Raw genomic sequence first — 12,390 nt, 5'->3', positions numbered from 1 at the left:
TATAGCAAGGAAGAGACTAAAACAGATGACTCAAAGCGAGTGTGTTATACTTCAGTAAGGGCAAAAAAGTACATCAAAAGTGCTCAGATACCACAGTGATGATCTCAATAGAAAACCCTAACACAGATAGAAGTATCACTTCACAGACCCTTCAATATTAATATGATTTTCATGAGGACTTTCTTGAATTACAATAGGTTGCTGGGATGCATGTTAAATATATTCTAAAAACACAATACAAAGACCAGTGTACTAATTACATTCTATGTGTACTACTCTGCAGCTGAGAGCTAATACAAACCTGTCCACGTCCCCTGGGTACACACTCGGGGAGGTGCGGGGGCTAATGTGAGCCACTGGCACTACCTTCATCTACCTTGTTATTTTTAACATGCTAGCTCAAGCAGAGCTGGCATGTGTCTGTCTACTCACACAGGGAAGCAAGCTCCCAGCTGCAGAGTAGACATACCCTTATACTAAAAACTATAAAAGCAAAGAGTAGGCAATGCTAATACCATAGTGGAAGTAGAGAGATGGGACCCAACAATGATCCTAATACAAATTCTGGTTTTAACAATAATTTTCAGGTATTTGGAAGTTGGGAGAGATAGCAAGGGGAGTGAGCACCTTCCTCTGCAGCGAAAGGTGTGATTGTGAATAGGGCTGTCAATTAATCAGTTAGCTGACACGGTTAATTTAAAAAAAATATCACAATGAATTGCAGTTTTAATTGCACTGTTAAACAATAGAATACCAATTGAAATCTATTAAATATTTTGGATGTTTTTATACATTTTCATATACATTGTATTCTGTGTTGTAATTGAAATCAGTGTATATTGTTTTTTATTATAAATATTTGCACTCTAAAAGTGATAAACAAAAGAAATAGTATTTTTCAATTCACCCACACACAAGTACTGTAGTGCAATCTCTTTATTGTGTAAATGCAACTTAGAAACATCGAATTTTTGTTACATAACTGCATTCAAAAACAAAACAATGTAAAACTTCAGAGCGTACAAGTCCACTCAGTCCTACTCCTTGTTCAGCCAATTGCTAAGACAAACAAGTTTGTTTACATTTACAGGAGATAATGCTGCCCTCTTATTTACAGTGTCAACTAAAAGTGAGAACAGGCATTTGCATGGCACTTTTGTAGCTGGCATTGCAAGGTATTTACATGCCAGATGTGCTAAACATTCATATTCCCCTTCACACTTCAGCCACCATTCCAGGGGACGTGCTTCCATGCTGATGATGCTCGTTAAAAAAATAATGCATTAATTATATTTGTGACTGAACTACTTGGGGGGAGAATTGTATGTCCCCTGCTTTGTTTTTCCCACATTCTGCCATATATTTCATGTTATAGTAGTCTTGGATGATGACCCAGCACATGTTCATTTTAAGAACACTTTCACAGCAGATTTGTCAAAATGCAAAGAAGATGAGATTGTGAGATTTCTAAAGATAGCTACAGAACTCAGCCCAATGTTTAAGAATCTGAAGTACCTTCCAAAATCTGAGAGGCACGAGGTGTGGAGCATGCTTTCAGAAGTCTTAAAAGAGCAACACTCTGATGCGGAAACTACAGAATTCGAGCAACCCAAAAAGAAAATCAACCTTCTGCTGGTGGCATCTGACTCAGATAATGAAATGAACATGCATCAGTCTGCACTGCTTTGGATTATTATCGAGCAGAACCCGTCATCAGCATGGACACGTCCCGTGGAATGGTGGTTGAAGCATTAAGGGACATATGAATCTTTAGTGCATCTGGCACGTAAATATCTTGCGAGGCCGGCTACAACAGTGCCATGAGAACAGCTGTTCTAACTTTAAGGTGACGTAAACACGAAGTGGGCAGCATTATCTTCCACAAATGTAAACAAACTTGTTTGTCTTAGCGATTGGCTGAACAAGAAGTAGGACTGAATGAGTGCACTTGCAGGCTCTAAACTTTTACATTGTTTTATTTTTGAATGCTGGTTTTTTGTACATAATTCTACATTTGTAAGTTGAACTTTCATGATAAAGAGATTGCACTACAGTATTTGTATTAAGTGAACTGAAAAATACTATTTCTTTAGGTTTTTACAGTGCAAATACTTGTAATCAAAAATAAACATAAAGAGAGCAACTGTACACTTTGTATTCTGTGTTGTAATTGATATGAATATATTTGAAAATGTAGAAAACATCCAAGCATATTTAAATAAATGGTAAACTATTGTTGTTTAACAGTGTGATTCATCACAATTTTTTTAATTGCACGATTAATCATGATTAATTTTTTAATCACTTGACTTTAGCCCTAAAGATCATCTCACAAGTAGGGCTGTCATGAGGATAGAATCTTAAATGATGGGTCGGTAGAGAGTGCAGATACCCATCAGGATAAAACCCAAGAAGGAACTGCCTCATAATTCCACACCCTACATTATTAAGTACTTTAAAACTTGCAATACCATTCATGGTCAGTCTGCCACTTTATAGCAATCCAGTATAGAGAATGCAGTGCAGGTGGGAAGAAGTGTCTCCTGGCTATTGAAAATTCTGGAGAAGCCAGAGAAGTCTCAAAGAAGGCTTTGAACTGCTATTTTTAGGCTCTTAACTAACATGAACTTCCTAGAGTTCGTATTAAATGAGGATATTGATATAATAGACATCACAGAAACTTGGTGGAATGAGGTTAATCAATGGGATACAGTAATACCAGGGTACAAAATATATCAGAAGGACAGAACAGGTCCTGCTGGTGGGGGAGTGGCATTTATATGTGAAAGAAAGCATAGAATCAAATGAAGTAAAAATCGTAAATGAATCAAACTCTACTATAGAATCTCTATGGATAAAAATTCCATCCTCTAATAATAAGAATATAGCGGTAGGGATAGATTACCAACCACCTGACCAGGATGTTGATAGTGACTGTGAAATGCTCAGGGAGATTAGAGAGGCTATTAAAGTAAAAAACTCAATAATAATAATAATAATAATAATGTGGGATTTCAATTATCCCCATATTGACTGTGTGCAGATGTGGTCGCCCCATCTCAAAAAAGATATATTGGAATTGGAAAAGGTTCAGAAAAAGGCAACAAAAAATATTAGGGGTATGAACGGCTTCCATATGAGGAGAGATTAATAAGACTGGGACTTTTCAGCTTGGAAACAGCTAAGGGGAGATACGATTGAGATCTATAAAATCATGACTGGTGTGGAGAAAGTAGATAAGGAAGTGTTGTTTACTACTTCTCATAACACAAGAAGAGGTCACCAAATGAAATTAATAGGCAGCAGGTTTAAAACACATAAAAGGAAATATTTGTTCACACAATGCAAAATCAACCTGTGGAACTCCTTACCAGCGGATGTTGTGAAGACCAAGACCATAACAGGATTCAAAAAAGAACTAGATAAATTCATGGAGGATAGCTCCATCAATGGCTATTAGCCAGGATGGGCAGGAATGGTGTCTCTAGACTCTGTTTGCCAGAAGCTGGGAATGAGCGACAGGGGATGGATCACTTGATGATTACCTGCTCTGTTCATTCCCTCTGGGGCACCTGCAACTGGCCACTGTTGGAAGACAGGATACTGGGCTAGATGGACCTTTGGTCTGACCCAGTAGGGCCGTTCTTATGTTCAGTGAATGTTTTATAAAGGAAGTGAAACAGTGATTTCTCAGAAAGTCATATTCTGATAACACTCTTTAGAACACCGCTGATATACTTGTAGCATTAATAAAATGCTGTTTATTATGTCCATCGAACACTTTTTTACCATGTCTGCCCATAACTTGATACTGTTTTTAATATCCTCTGACAGCTTCACAACGATTATAATAATTGCTGAGTGGTTCACAATCTTTATAATGTCTTCCAGGTACTTCATGGTTCTATGCAGCCCAGGGTGCTCACAACACTGAGAAATTTAATTTTCAATCATTTAATTTGTACTTGGGTTTAATAAAAAGGCCTCTAAAGCACTTTGTAGAGTGATTTTTTTTCTTTTGTTACTTATTTTGACATGAGGGAAAATACTGTCTTCGATGGTTCTTCCTGAGAAGAGCCTTCCTATGGATCAGGTGGAAAATTCTATCTAGTTGTGTAATCTGTCCACTGAAAACAGAAATCTGCCTTGTTGGAGAGAGGGCAGAGAGGAGAAATGTCAGAAAGTACAAAATAGCAGCAGGTTGCAACTAAACTGGCAAAACTGCCACCAAAATAGAATATCATGCAGCAGCTGTCACAAATAGCCTTAGTTGGGAGACTCTTTCCTCTACTATGTCAGTACTGCAAATGATGGTGTGATTGCAGCACATGTAGGCACACCCAAGCTACCTTTGATCAAACTAGCTTGCTAAAAATATAGCAACGCCGCAACATTATGAGGCAGATTCCCAAGTGCAAGACCTCCTGGGACTTGGGTACGTACTCAGTCTGCTAGCCTGTGCCACCACCCATACTGCTGTGGCTTCACTGCTATTTTTAGTGACCTAGTTCAGTCAAAACCAGCTCAGGTATGCCTACCTGTGGTATAATCACACATTCTAATTGCAGTGTAGACATATGGTCAGATAGAAGTGGTCTGGGATTTCAGAGACCCGGACACATATCTTGGCTGTGCCATAAAATTATTGTCTGGAAGCACAAAGTTTCTGTCAGATACTCAGTTTTATGTAAATTGGTGTAATTCCATTAAAATCAATAGAGCTGCATAGCCCTGTCTGTTTCCCCATTTCTAAAATTAAGAAAAAAGTACCCTGTGTGAGGTAGGTAGACTTTTCCATGGCACTTTTTGTAGTGCCTAACAGTATGAAAATCATTTTCAAATGTTGCAGCTGCACAGTCATCGAATTCATAGGGCCCTGACTATAACTAATGCATGCAACACACACACGTCCCTTGTCATAAGAATAAATTCCAGGGTTAAAAGTGATTTTTAAAGACTCTCTTCTAGGTGTGGGTCAAAACTTGGATGATAAAAATAGTGACAGGTTTCAGAGTGGTAGCCATGTTAGTCTGTATCAGCCAAAAGAACAAGGAGTATTTGTGGCACCTTAGAGACTTAACAAATTTATTTGAGCATAAGCTTTCATGGGCTAAAACTTTCATGGGCCATAGTGGATTTTAGCCCACAAAAGCTTATGCTCAAATAAATTTGTTAGCCCTGGTCTACACTGGGGGCGGGGAGGGGGATGTCGATCTAAGTTACACAACTTCAGCTATGTGAATAACATAGCTGAAGTCAACGTACTTAAATTGACTTACTGTGGTGTCTTCACCGCCGTGAGTCGACTGCTGCACTCCCCTGTCGACTCTGCTTGCGCCTCTCCTGGCGTTGGAGTACAAGAGTCGATGAGAGAGCGCACAGGGGTAGATTTATCACGTCTAGACTAGACGCTATAAATCGATCCCCGCTGGATCGATCGCTGCCCGCTGATATGGCGGGTAGTGAAGACATACCCTAAGTCTCTAAGGTGCCACAGGTACTCCTCGTTCTTTTAACGAAAATAGTGTTACAGACCAAACTGCTACAGGATACTACAGTGGTTTTATAACAGTTTAGGAACATTATTGCTCTGAAAAGTGTCTGAAAATGGCATAAGATTCCATGTTACTCTCTCTGACTCTAGATCAAGGTTTCTCAAACAGGGGTCGCTGCTTGTGTAGGAAAAGCCTCTGGTGGGCCGGGCCAGTGTGTTTACCTGCACTGTCCGCAGATCCGGCCAATCGCGCCCCCACTGGCTGCGGATCGCTGCTCCAGCCCAATGGGAGCCACGATCGGCTGGACCTGCAGACGGGGCAGGTAAACACTCTGGCCCGGCCCGCCAGCGGCTTTCCCTACACAAGCGGTGACCCCTGTTTGAGAAACCCTGCTCTAGATATAACTTGCTCAGGTTATTAGCAAAAAGGTGACTTTTTTCTGAATACCAGCCTTGGAAACTCAACCTGAGGTCTGAAAATCAGACTCTCTGTTTTTTTTTCCCCTTTTCATACATCATCACTAGCAATAAAGATTCTGCAGGCTAAATTGTGCCTTCAGTTACACCTGTGTAAGCCCTTTGGCCTTGTCTACACTTGAAACAGTACAGTGGCACCGCTGCAGCTGCACCACTGTAGTGCTTCACTCTTGCGTTTCAGGGTTCTCCTGTCAGCATAGTTAGTCCACTTCCTTGAGAGGTGGTCGCTCGGCTGGCAGAAGAATTCTTCTGTCAAGCTAGCTCTGACTACATCAGGGTTTAGGTCAACTTAACTACATCACTCAAGAGTGTAGATTTTTCACACTATTGAGTGAAGTCACTGGGTTAACCTAACTTTTCAGGTAGACCTGACATTTGTCTTAAATGGAATTACACAAGTGAAAGTGAGTGGTGCTGCAATTGAGGCTTAGTTGACTATGTTGAGTGAACAAGTTCAACAAAGCTGTGTGGGCGCTACCAAGCTAACAGTACAAAATAATAAAAGCGTATTTGTTCTGAAAGCCTGCAGATTAAAACTGGTTGGGAATTTCCATTGAAACATTTTGTTTTCATCCAAAAGTGTTGATTTATCAAAGCCAAAATTGTTCCCGGGAAAGGGTCAGTTTTGATCATTCAAAAAATTGAAAAATGTTTCAGAATTCTCTGAATGTCTCATTCTGAATTTTTGAAACAGTTTCTTTTTTTAAACCATAATGACTCATTTAGAAATTCTGGTTATGTTAAAAAAAGATCAAAATCAAAACTAAATGTTTCAAAATTATTGATATAAGACATTTTGATCTGATCCAAAAAAAAATATGGTTTATTGGTTTGCAAACATTTTTTAGATTTTGACTTTGTCCCAATTCAGGAAAGGAAAAATTTTCAAAATCATGAAAACGCCTCATAGCACAGGACACATTTGGGGCAGTTGTTGATTAAGAAGGTATCATTTTTACAGAGTCATTTTTTTAGGGTAGAGCAATATAACACTTTATGAACCAAATTAAAATCTGTTGTCACCAGATGAAACTCCGTTGACTTCAGGGCTTGAGTAATTTGGCCCTATATTTTCATAGATTGATTTTTTTTTTTTTGCCAGAAGTTGAGAATGGGCAATAGGATGGATCATCCGATGATTAATTACCTGCTCTGTTCATTCCCTTTGAAGCACCTGGCATTGGCCACTGTCGGAAGACAGGATACTGGGCTAGACATGGACCTTTGGTCTGACCCAGTATGGCCATTCTTATAATTTAATTAAAATAAGGGACTGCTAGCAATGGCCGAAGCTACCGGTAGAAATAGTCAGCCATTGGGCAAGTTCCTCTCACAGACAATAGATTTGCCACTTTGTCTCAGCTTCAAATTCAGCTTTTCCAAATTCTATTCTTCTCTTGTGTAAAGAATCCTGAATTTTGGGTGATTGTAAAGTTGTTTTGTGATGTGCACAACATCTGCTAGGAACTAAGTTATAATCATGGCACTGACTTTAGTTCAAATCAGTCGATTTGAGTCTGGGTCTCCCTGAGGTACCAGCCCATTAATTCACTATTAATTTAGCCTTAATGGTTTTGACTTCTTATAGGAGTAGAGCAGAATTCTGTAGTGGATTCACATACTTAATAAAAATATACTATCATTTTTGCTATTTTTTTAAAAAAAATCGTAGCTTTTATTTGGGGTTTCCTCATTAATGAGTAATTAATTAACATTAATTTTGCCCCTGTTTCAGCCGGCTGAACAATGAGGCTGAATGCTTTCATTTTTCTTGGAGATGTGCTTATTTCATGATATCACCTTGATTTGTGTTTCACAGATTCCTACTTAAGAGGTAGAAAGTGACAATATTATGCACTATCATTTTTTGCTAATGCTTTCCCTGTATGTGGAGGCACTAACTTAAAATTTCAGTCTACATTGTTTAAGCATATTTTTCTTTACCAGATGTGGAGACAAGGAATGTGTTTAATTATTTTCTTGTTGTCCGGGCTATTGTAGACTTGCACTAATTTAATGCTTTCCTAAGGTGATTCATGTTCTTTTCATGTCCACCCTTCACAAAACAAGGGAACTGTTGAGATACATAAAAATATGTAATACCGTATTGTCCCGAGTATAGGCCGCACTTTTTCCCCCTAATTTAAGTCTTTAAATTAGGGGTGCGGCCTATAATCAGGAACTTGAAAAAAAAAAACAATAAAAATACTTCAAATCCCAGCCGCGGCCGGGAATCAGAGCGCTCTGGGCTGCCCGCCACGGCCGGGAATCAGAGCGCTTTCAATCCCAGCCGCGGCCGGGAATCAGAGCGCTCTGGGCTGCCCGCCGCGGCGGGGAGCCCAGAGTGCTTTCAATCCCAGCCGCGGCCGGGAATCAGAGCGCTCTGGGCTGCCCGCCGCGGCCGGGAATCAGAGCGCTTTCAATCCCAGCCGCGGCCGGGAATCAGAGCGCTCTGGGCTGCCCGCCGCGGCGGGGAGCCCAGAACCCTTCAAATCCCAGCCGCGGCGGGGAATCAGAGGGCTCTGGGCTGCCCACCGTGGCGGGGAATCAGAGGGCTCTGGGCTGCCCGCCGTGGCGGGGAGCCCAGAGCGCTTTAAATCCCAGCCGCAGCGGGGAATCAGAGGGCTCTGGGCTGCCCGCCACGGCGGGGAGCCCAGAACCCTTCAAATCCCCGCCGCGGCGGGGACTCAGAGGGCTCTGGGCTGCCCCAGCTGTGTCCCCGCCTCCCCCACAGCCTGGCCCCGCGTACCCGCCTCCGCCGGCCCTGGCCTCACGCCGCCCGGCTCCAGCCCCGGCCACGTCCCCGCCGCCCGGCCCCAGGCCCGCGTACCTGCTTCCGCCGGCCACGTCCCCGCCTCCTCTGCCGCCCAGCTCCAGCCCTGTGTACCCGCCTCCGCCAGCCCCAGCCTCAGGGCCGCCCAGAGGGGGGGGCAAACGGGGCAATTTGCCCCCAGGCCCAGCAGGGGCCCCCACGAGAGTTTTTCGGGGCCCCTGGAGCGGTGTCCTTCACTCGCTCCGGGGGGCCCGGAAAACTCTTGCGGGGCCGGGCGCAGGAGCTGCTTCTGCTCCTGGTCTTCGCCTGCGGGGGGGGGTCCTGCCGCGCCGGGGCGGAAGGACCCCCCACTGATGAGTTACTGCCCAAGCGGGACCCGCTGCCGAAGTACATCCCGGTCTTCGGCGGTAATTCGGCGGCGGGGGGCCCTTCTGTTCCAGGACCCGCCGCCGAAGTGCCCCGAAGACCCGCGGCGGGGCCTCTCGCCACCGAATTACCGCCGAAGACCGGGCTGCACTTCAGCGGCGGGTCCCGCTTCGGCGGTAATTCGGCCCTGCGGCGGGTCTTCGGGACACTTCGGCGGCAGGTCCCAGAATGGAAGGGGCCCCCCACCGCTGAAGACCCCAGGCCCTTGGAATTCTCTGGCCGGCCCTGCCTGGCCGCGCGTCCCCCGCCTCCGGCCCCGGCCGCGCGTCCCCCGGCGCCGCGTCCCCCGCCGCCCGGCCCTGGCCCCGCATCCCTTCCCGGCCGCCCTACTCTGGCTGGCCAGCTACCTGGCTCTGGCCGTCCGGCTCCCGCCACATCCTCCAGCTCCGGGCTCCGGCCGCGTGACTCCTGCCCCGGCCCAGCATCCCGGGGCTCCTGGCTCCAGCCGCGGCCGGACTGTAGTGCCGCCAGCCACATCCAGGCAGCGCAGTAAGGGGGCAGGGAGGGGGTGTTGGAGAGAGGGCAGGGGAGTTCGGGGTCGGGGGTGGATAGGGGTTGGGGGGGTCAGAGGGCAGGGAACAGGGGGATTGAATAGGGGCAAAGGTCCTGGTGGGGCAGTTAGAAAGGATCAGGGGATGGATGGGGCGGTGGGAGGCAGTCAGGGGCAAGGGTTCCAGGGGCTGTCAGGGGACAGAGAGAAGGGGTGGTTGGATGGGGCAGGGGTCCCTGGGGTGGGGGGGAGGTGTCAAGGAACGCGGGGGGTTGGATGGGGCAGGAGTTCGGGGGGGGGGGCCATGATTCCTAACCCTAAGAACATTTGCTAATGTTGTTGATTGTTGTGCAGGGGAGAGGGTGAGAACTGTTCCCATCAGTCTCCTTGTTGTCCATTTCTTTTCCCTTCTTTATTTACAGTATAACTACAAAATAGTTTTCAATATTTCTGAGTATATAACATGCCGTCAAAAGCAGGACTACCAAAAGTGTTAAAAGTGTTAAAAATACTGGTACATGTCTTCCTATTCATTAAATAAAATACTGTTTTACTGTTCTACTAATGTGTATATTTTCTTTAAGTTAAAAAAAGTTAAAAATTGAATTTTTTTAAAATAGCACCAAACTTTAAGGGTGCGGCTTATAATCAGGAGTGGCCTATACTCGGAACAATACAGTATTTATTAAAATAAATGTGCAATAAAGGGCACAAGTGACATCCTTTTATAATTTGGGGTGACCTTAAGACTTGGTGTTAATATTCTGCACTTCTCTGTGGAAAGCACTAGTTAGGTTTTTGGTTCTGGTCTCCTGTTTGTTGGGGTAATAGGGCATCTCTTGAGGGAGCATTCAAGGCACCTATGAAAGGGAGTATCTTACAGTGCAGAATCTTACAGGATTCTCCAGTTGTTCCTATTCAGTTATCCTCTAGTAGTGTCAGGGTAGTAAGGGGGTTTTCTGACCTAGTGGCCAGAACCAGGGTTGGAGTCAGGAGTTGCCGTTGGAAGTCCCATCAAAGATCAAAGCCAAGTCTGAATCCAAGCCAAGGGTCAAGCCTGAATCAGTGTCAGAAGCCATACCAAGGGTCAGAGCCAGAGTTGTAAACTACACCAAGGATTAAGCCAGAGTTGGAGACAGATGCGAGAGCAAGGGTCAAGCCAGAGTCAGTAAGCGGAGTTAGGATGAGGAAACTGAAACTCAGAACAAAGTCTGATAACAGGAGCAAAGAGCAGGAACCAGGTCAGTAGAAAGGAACTTTGTCTCAGAGGTCTGGCCAGCAGCAGGCATAGCAACTAGCTGCTCAGACAAAGGGTGGGACGAGGCAGGAACCATTATAGCCGATGGGGTCCATTCACGAGTCTGCTGCTAATTATCCTGACAGTGCTAGTCAGGGGGGTACAGCCTCTGGTAGTGGGGCATTAGCTGCAGTTCCCTCATCTGCTCCTGCAGTGCAGTGGTGCAGAGGATAAGTCTTTCAGCTGGCAACCTTGTCCGCTGGGTTCAAGACCTATGGTGTCTGACAGCTAGAAGGTTGGTGGCTATGAGAAGAAGCCCTGAGAATTTCATGAATAAAGCTCTAAGAAATTGCATCTTAAATATAAAGATTATACATTAATTTATTTAACATATTTTGACTCATACTCATGGCAGTGTCTTGACTTCATTAAAAAATGATATGGTACATGGACTGTTTCTATTTGATAGTTGGGTCTAATTAGAATTGTGTGAATAATTGATTTCTGTTTGCTGGCCAACCCAAAAAAATCAGAAAAAAATCAGGTTGACTTCTCTTGGTGAAACAAACAAAAATTTCATTTTGGGTCGAATAAAATGTTTAATATGATCTGATATAGAATGAGTTTTATTATTATTATTATTATTTCAGTTCTGGGCATTTTAACCACTTTTTTTTTCATTAAAAGCAAAGGAAATTTGGAAATACCATTCATGGAGGCAGAAGGAGGAGGTACTGTAGAACACTGTGATTAGAGTGCTTACTGGGCATGTGGGAAACCTGGCTTCAAGTCACCACTCTGCTTAATTCAGAGATGTTATAGAGGAGTGCCCTAACCTTTGGGCTATAGGGAGATTCTTGAGTGGGGCTGCTGAAACTGTTCCACATAATATAAATAATATTAAATATACATTGGGTCAGAGAGTGCGAATGACTTTATAGCCTGGTGGTTAGGACACTCACCTGCAACATGGGAGACCCAAGTGCATATCCCAGCGCCAATGACTATTAATGTACTTTCCACAACATAGAACAGCTTTCTTTTTCCCCTTAATTATTATTAATAATAATTAATTAATATTAATAAAAAGTCTACTCTTTCATAAAGATGGTCAAGCTGCTGTGTGAGGATGTCTCTCAGCTATATGTAATTAGAACTTAATTTTCATAGGTGCTGAGTGTCCACAACTCCCATTGACTTTAACCAGAATTCTGGGTGGGTGCTCAGTGCTTCTGAAAATGGGACCCAATGTATTTCAACCAACTCCACTGGGGATGTTATACATGGACAAAACTATGTTAAATGAAAAAGTGTGTATACTCCAATTTATGGTGTTTACATTTCAGTGGCTGTAAATGGCAAGAACTGTGGTAAGTAGTGTTGTTAGCAGCATGTACAAACTGTACAAAAGAGACTCATCGGTTAGCAAGTCCATACTGGATTTGAATAATAGGGCAACTGATTACATTAAATTTGTGTTGTGAATTTACTTA

The 12,390-nt window shown here is 43.8% G+C and overlaps 1 protein-coding gene across 1 annotated transcript in view; it reads left to right on the top strand.

The window, feature by feature from the left end:
- Positions 1–12,390, top strand: part of ADGRA1 (adhesion G protein-coupled receptor A1) — a 472,051-nt gene that overhangs the window by 204,483 nt on the left and 255,178 nt on the right. The window lies entirely within an intron of this gene.

This window comes from Mauremys mutica, chromosome 7, assembly GCF_020497125.1.
Source record: "Mauremys mutica isolate MM-2020 ecotype Southern chromosome 7, ASM2049712v1, whole genome shotgun sequence".
NCBI classification, from domain to species: domain Eukaryota; kingdom Metazoa; phylum Chordata; order Testudines; family Geoemydidae; genus Mauremys; species Mauremys mutica.
The sequence above is the reverse complement of the archived record's forward strand: the minus strand, read 5'-3'. Positions and strand labels throughout refer to the sequence as shown.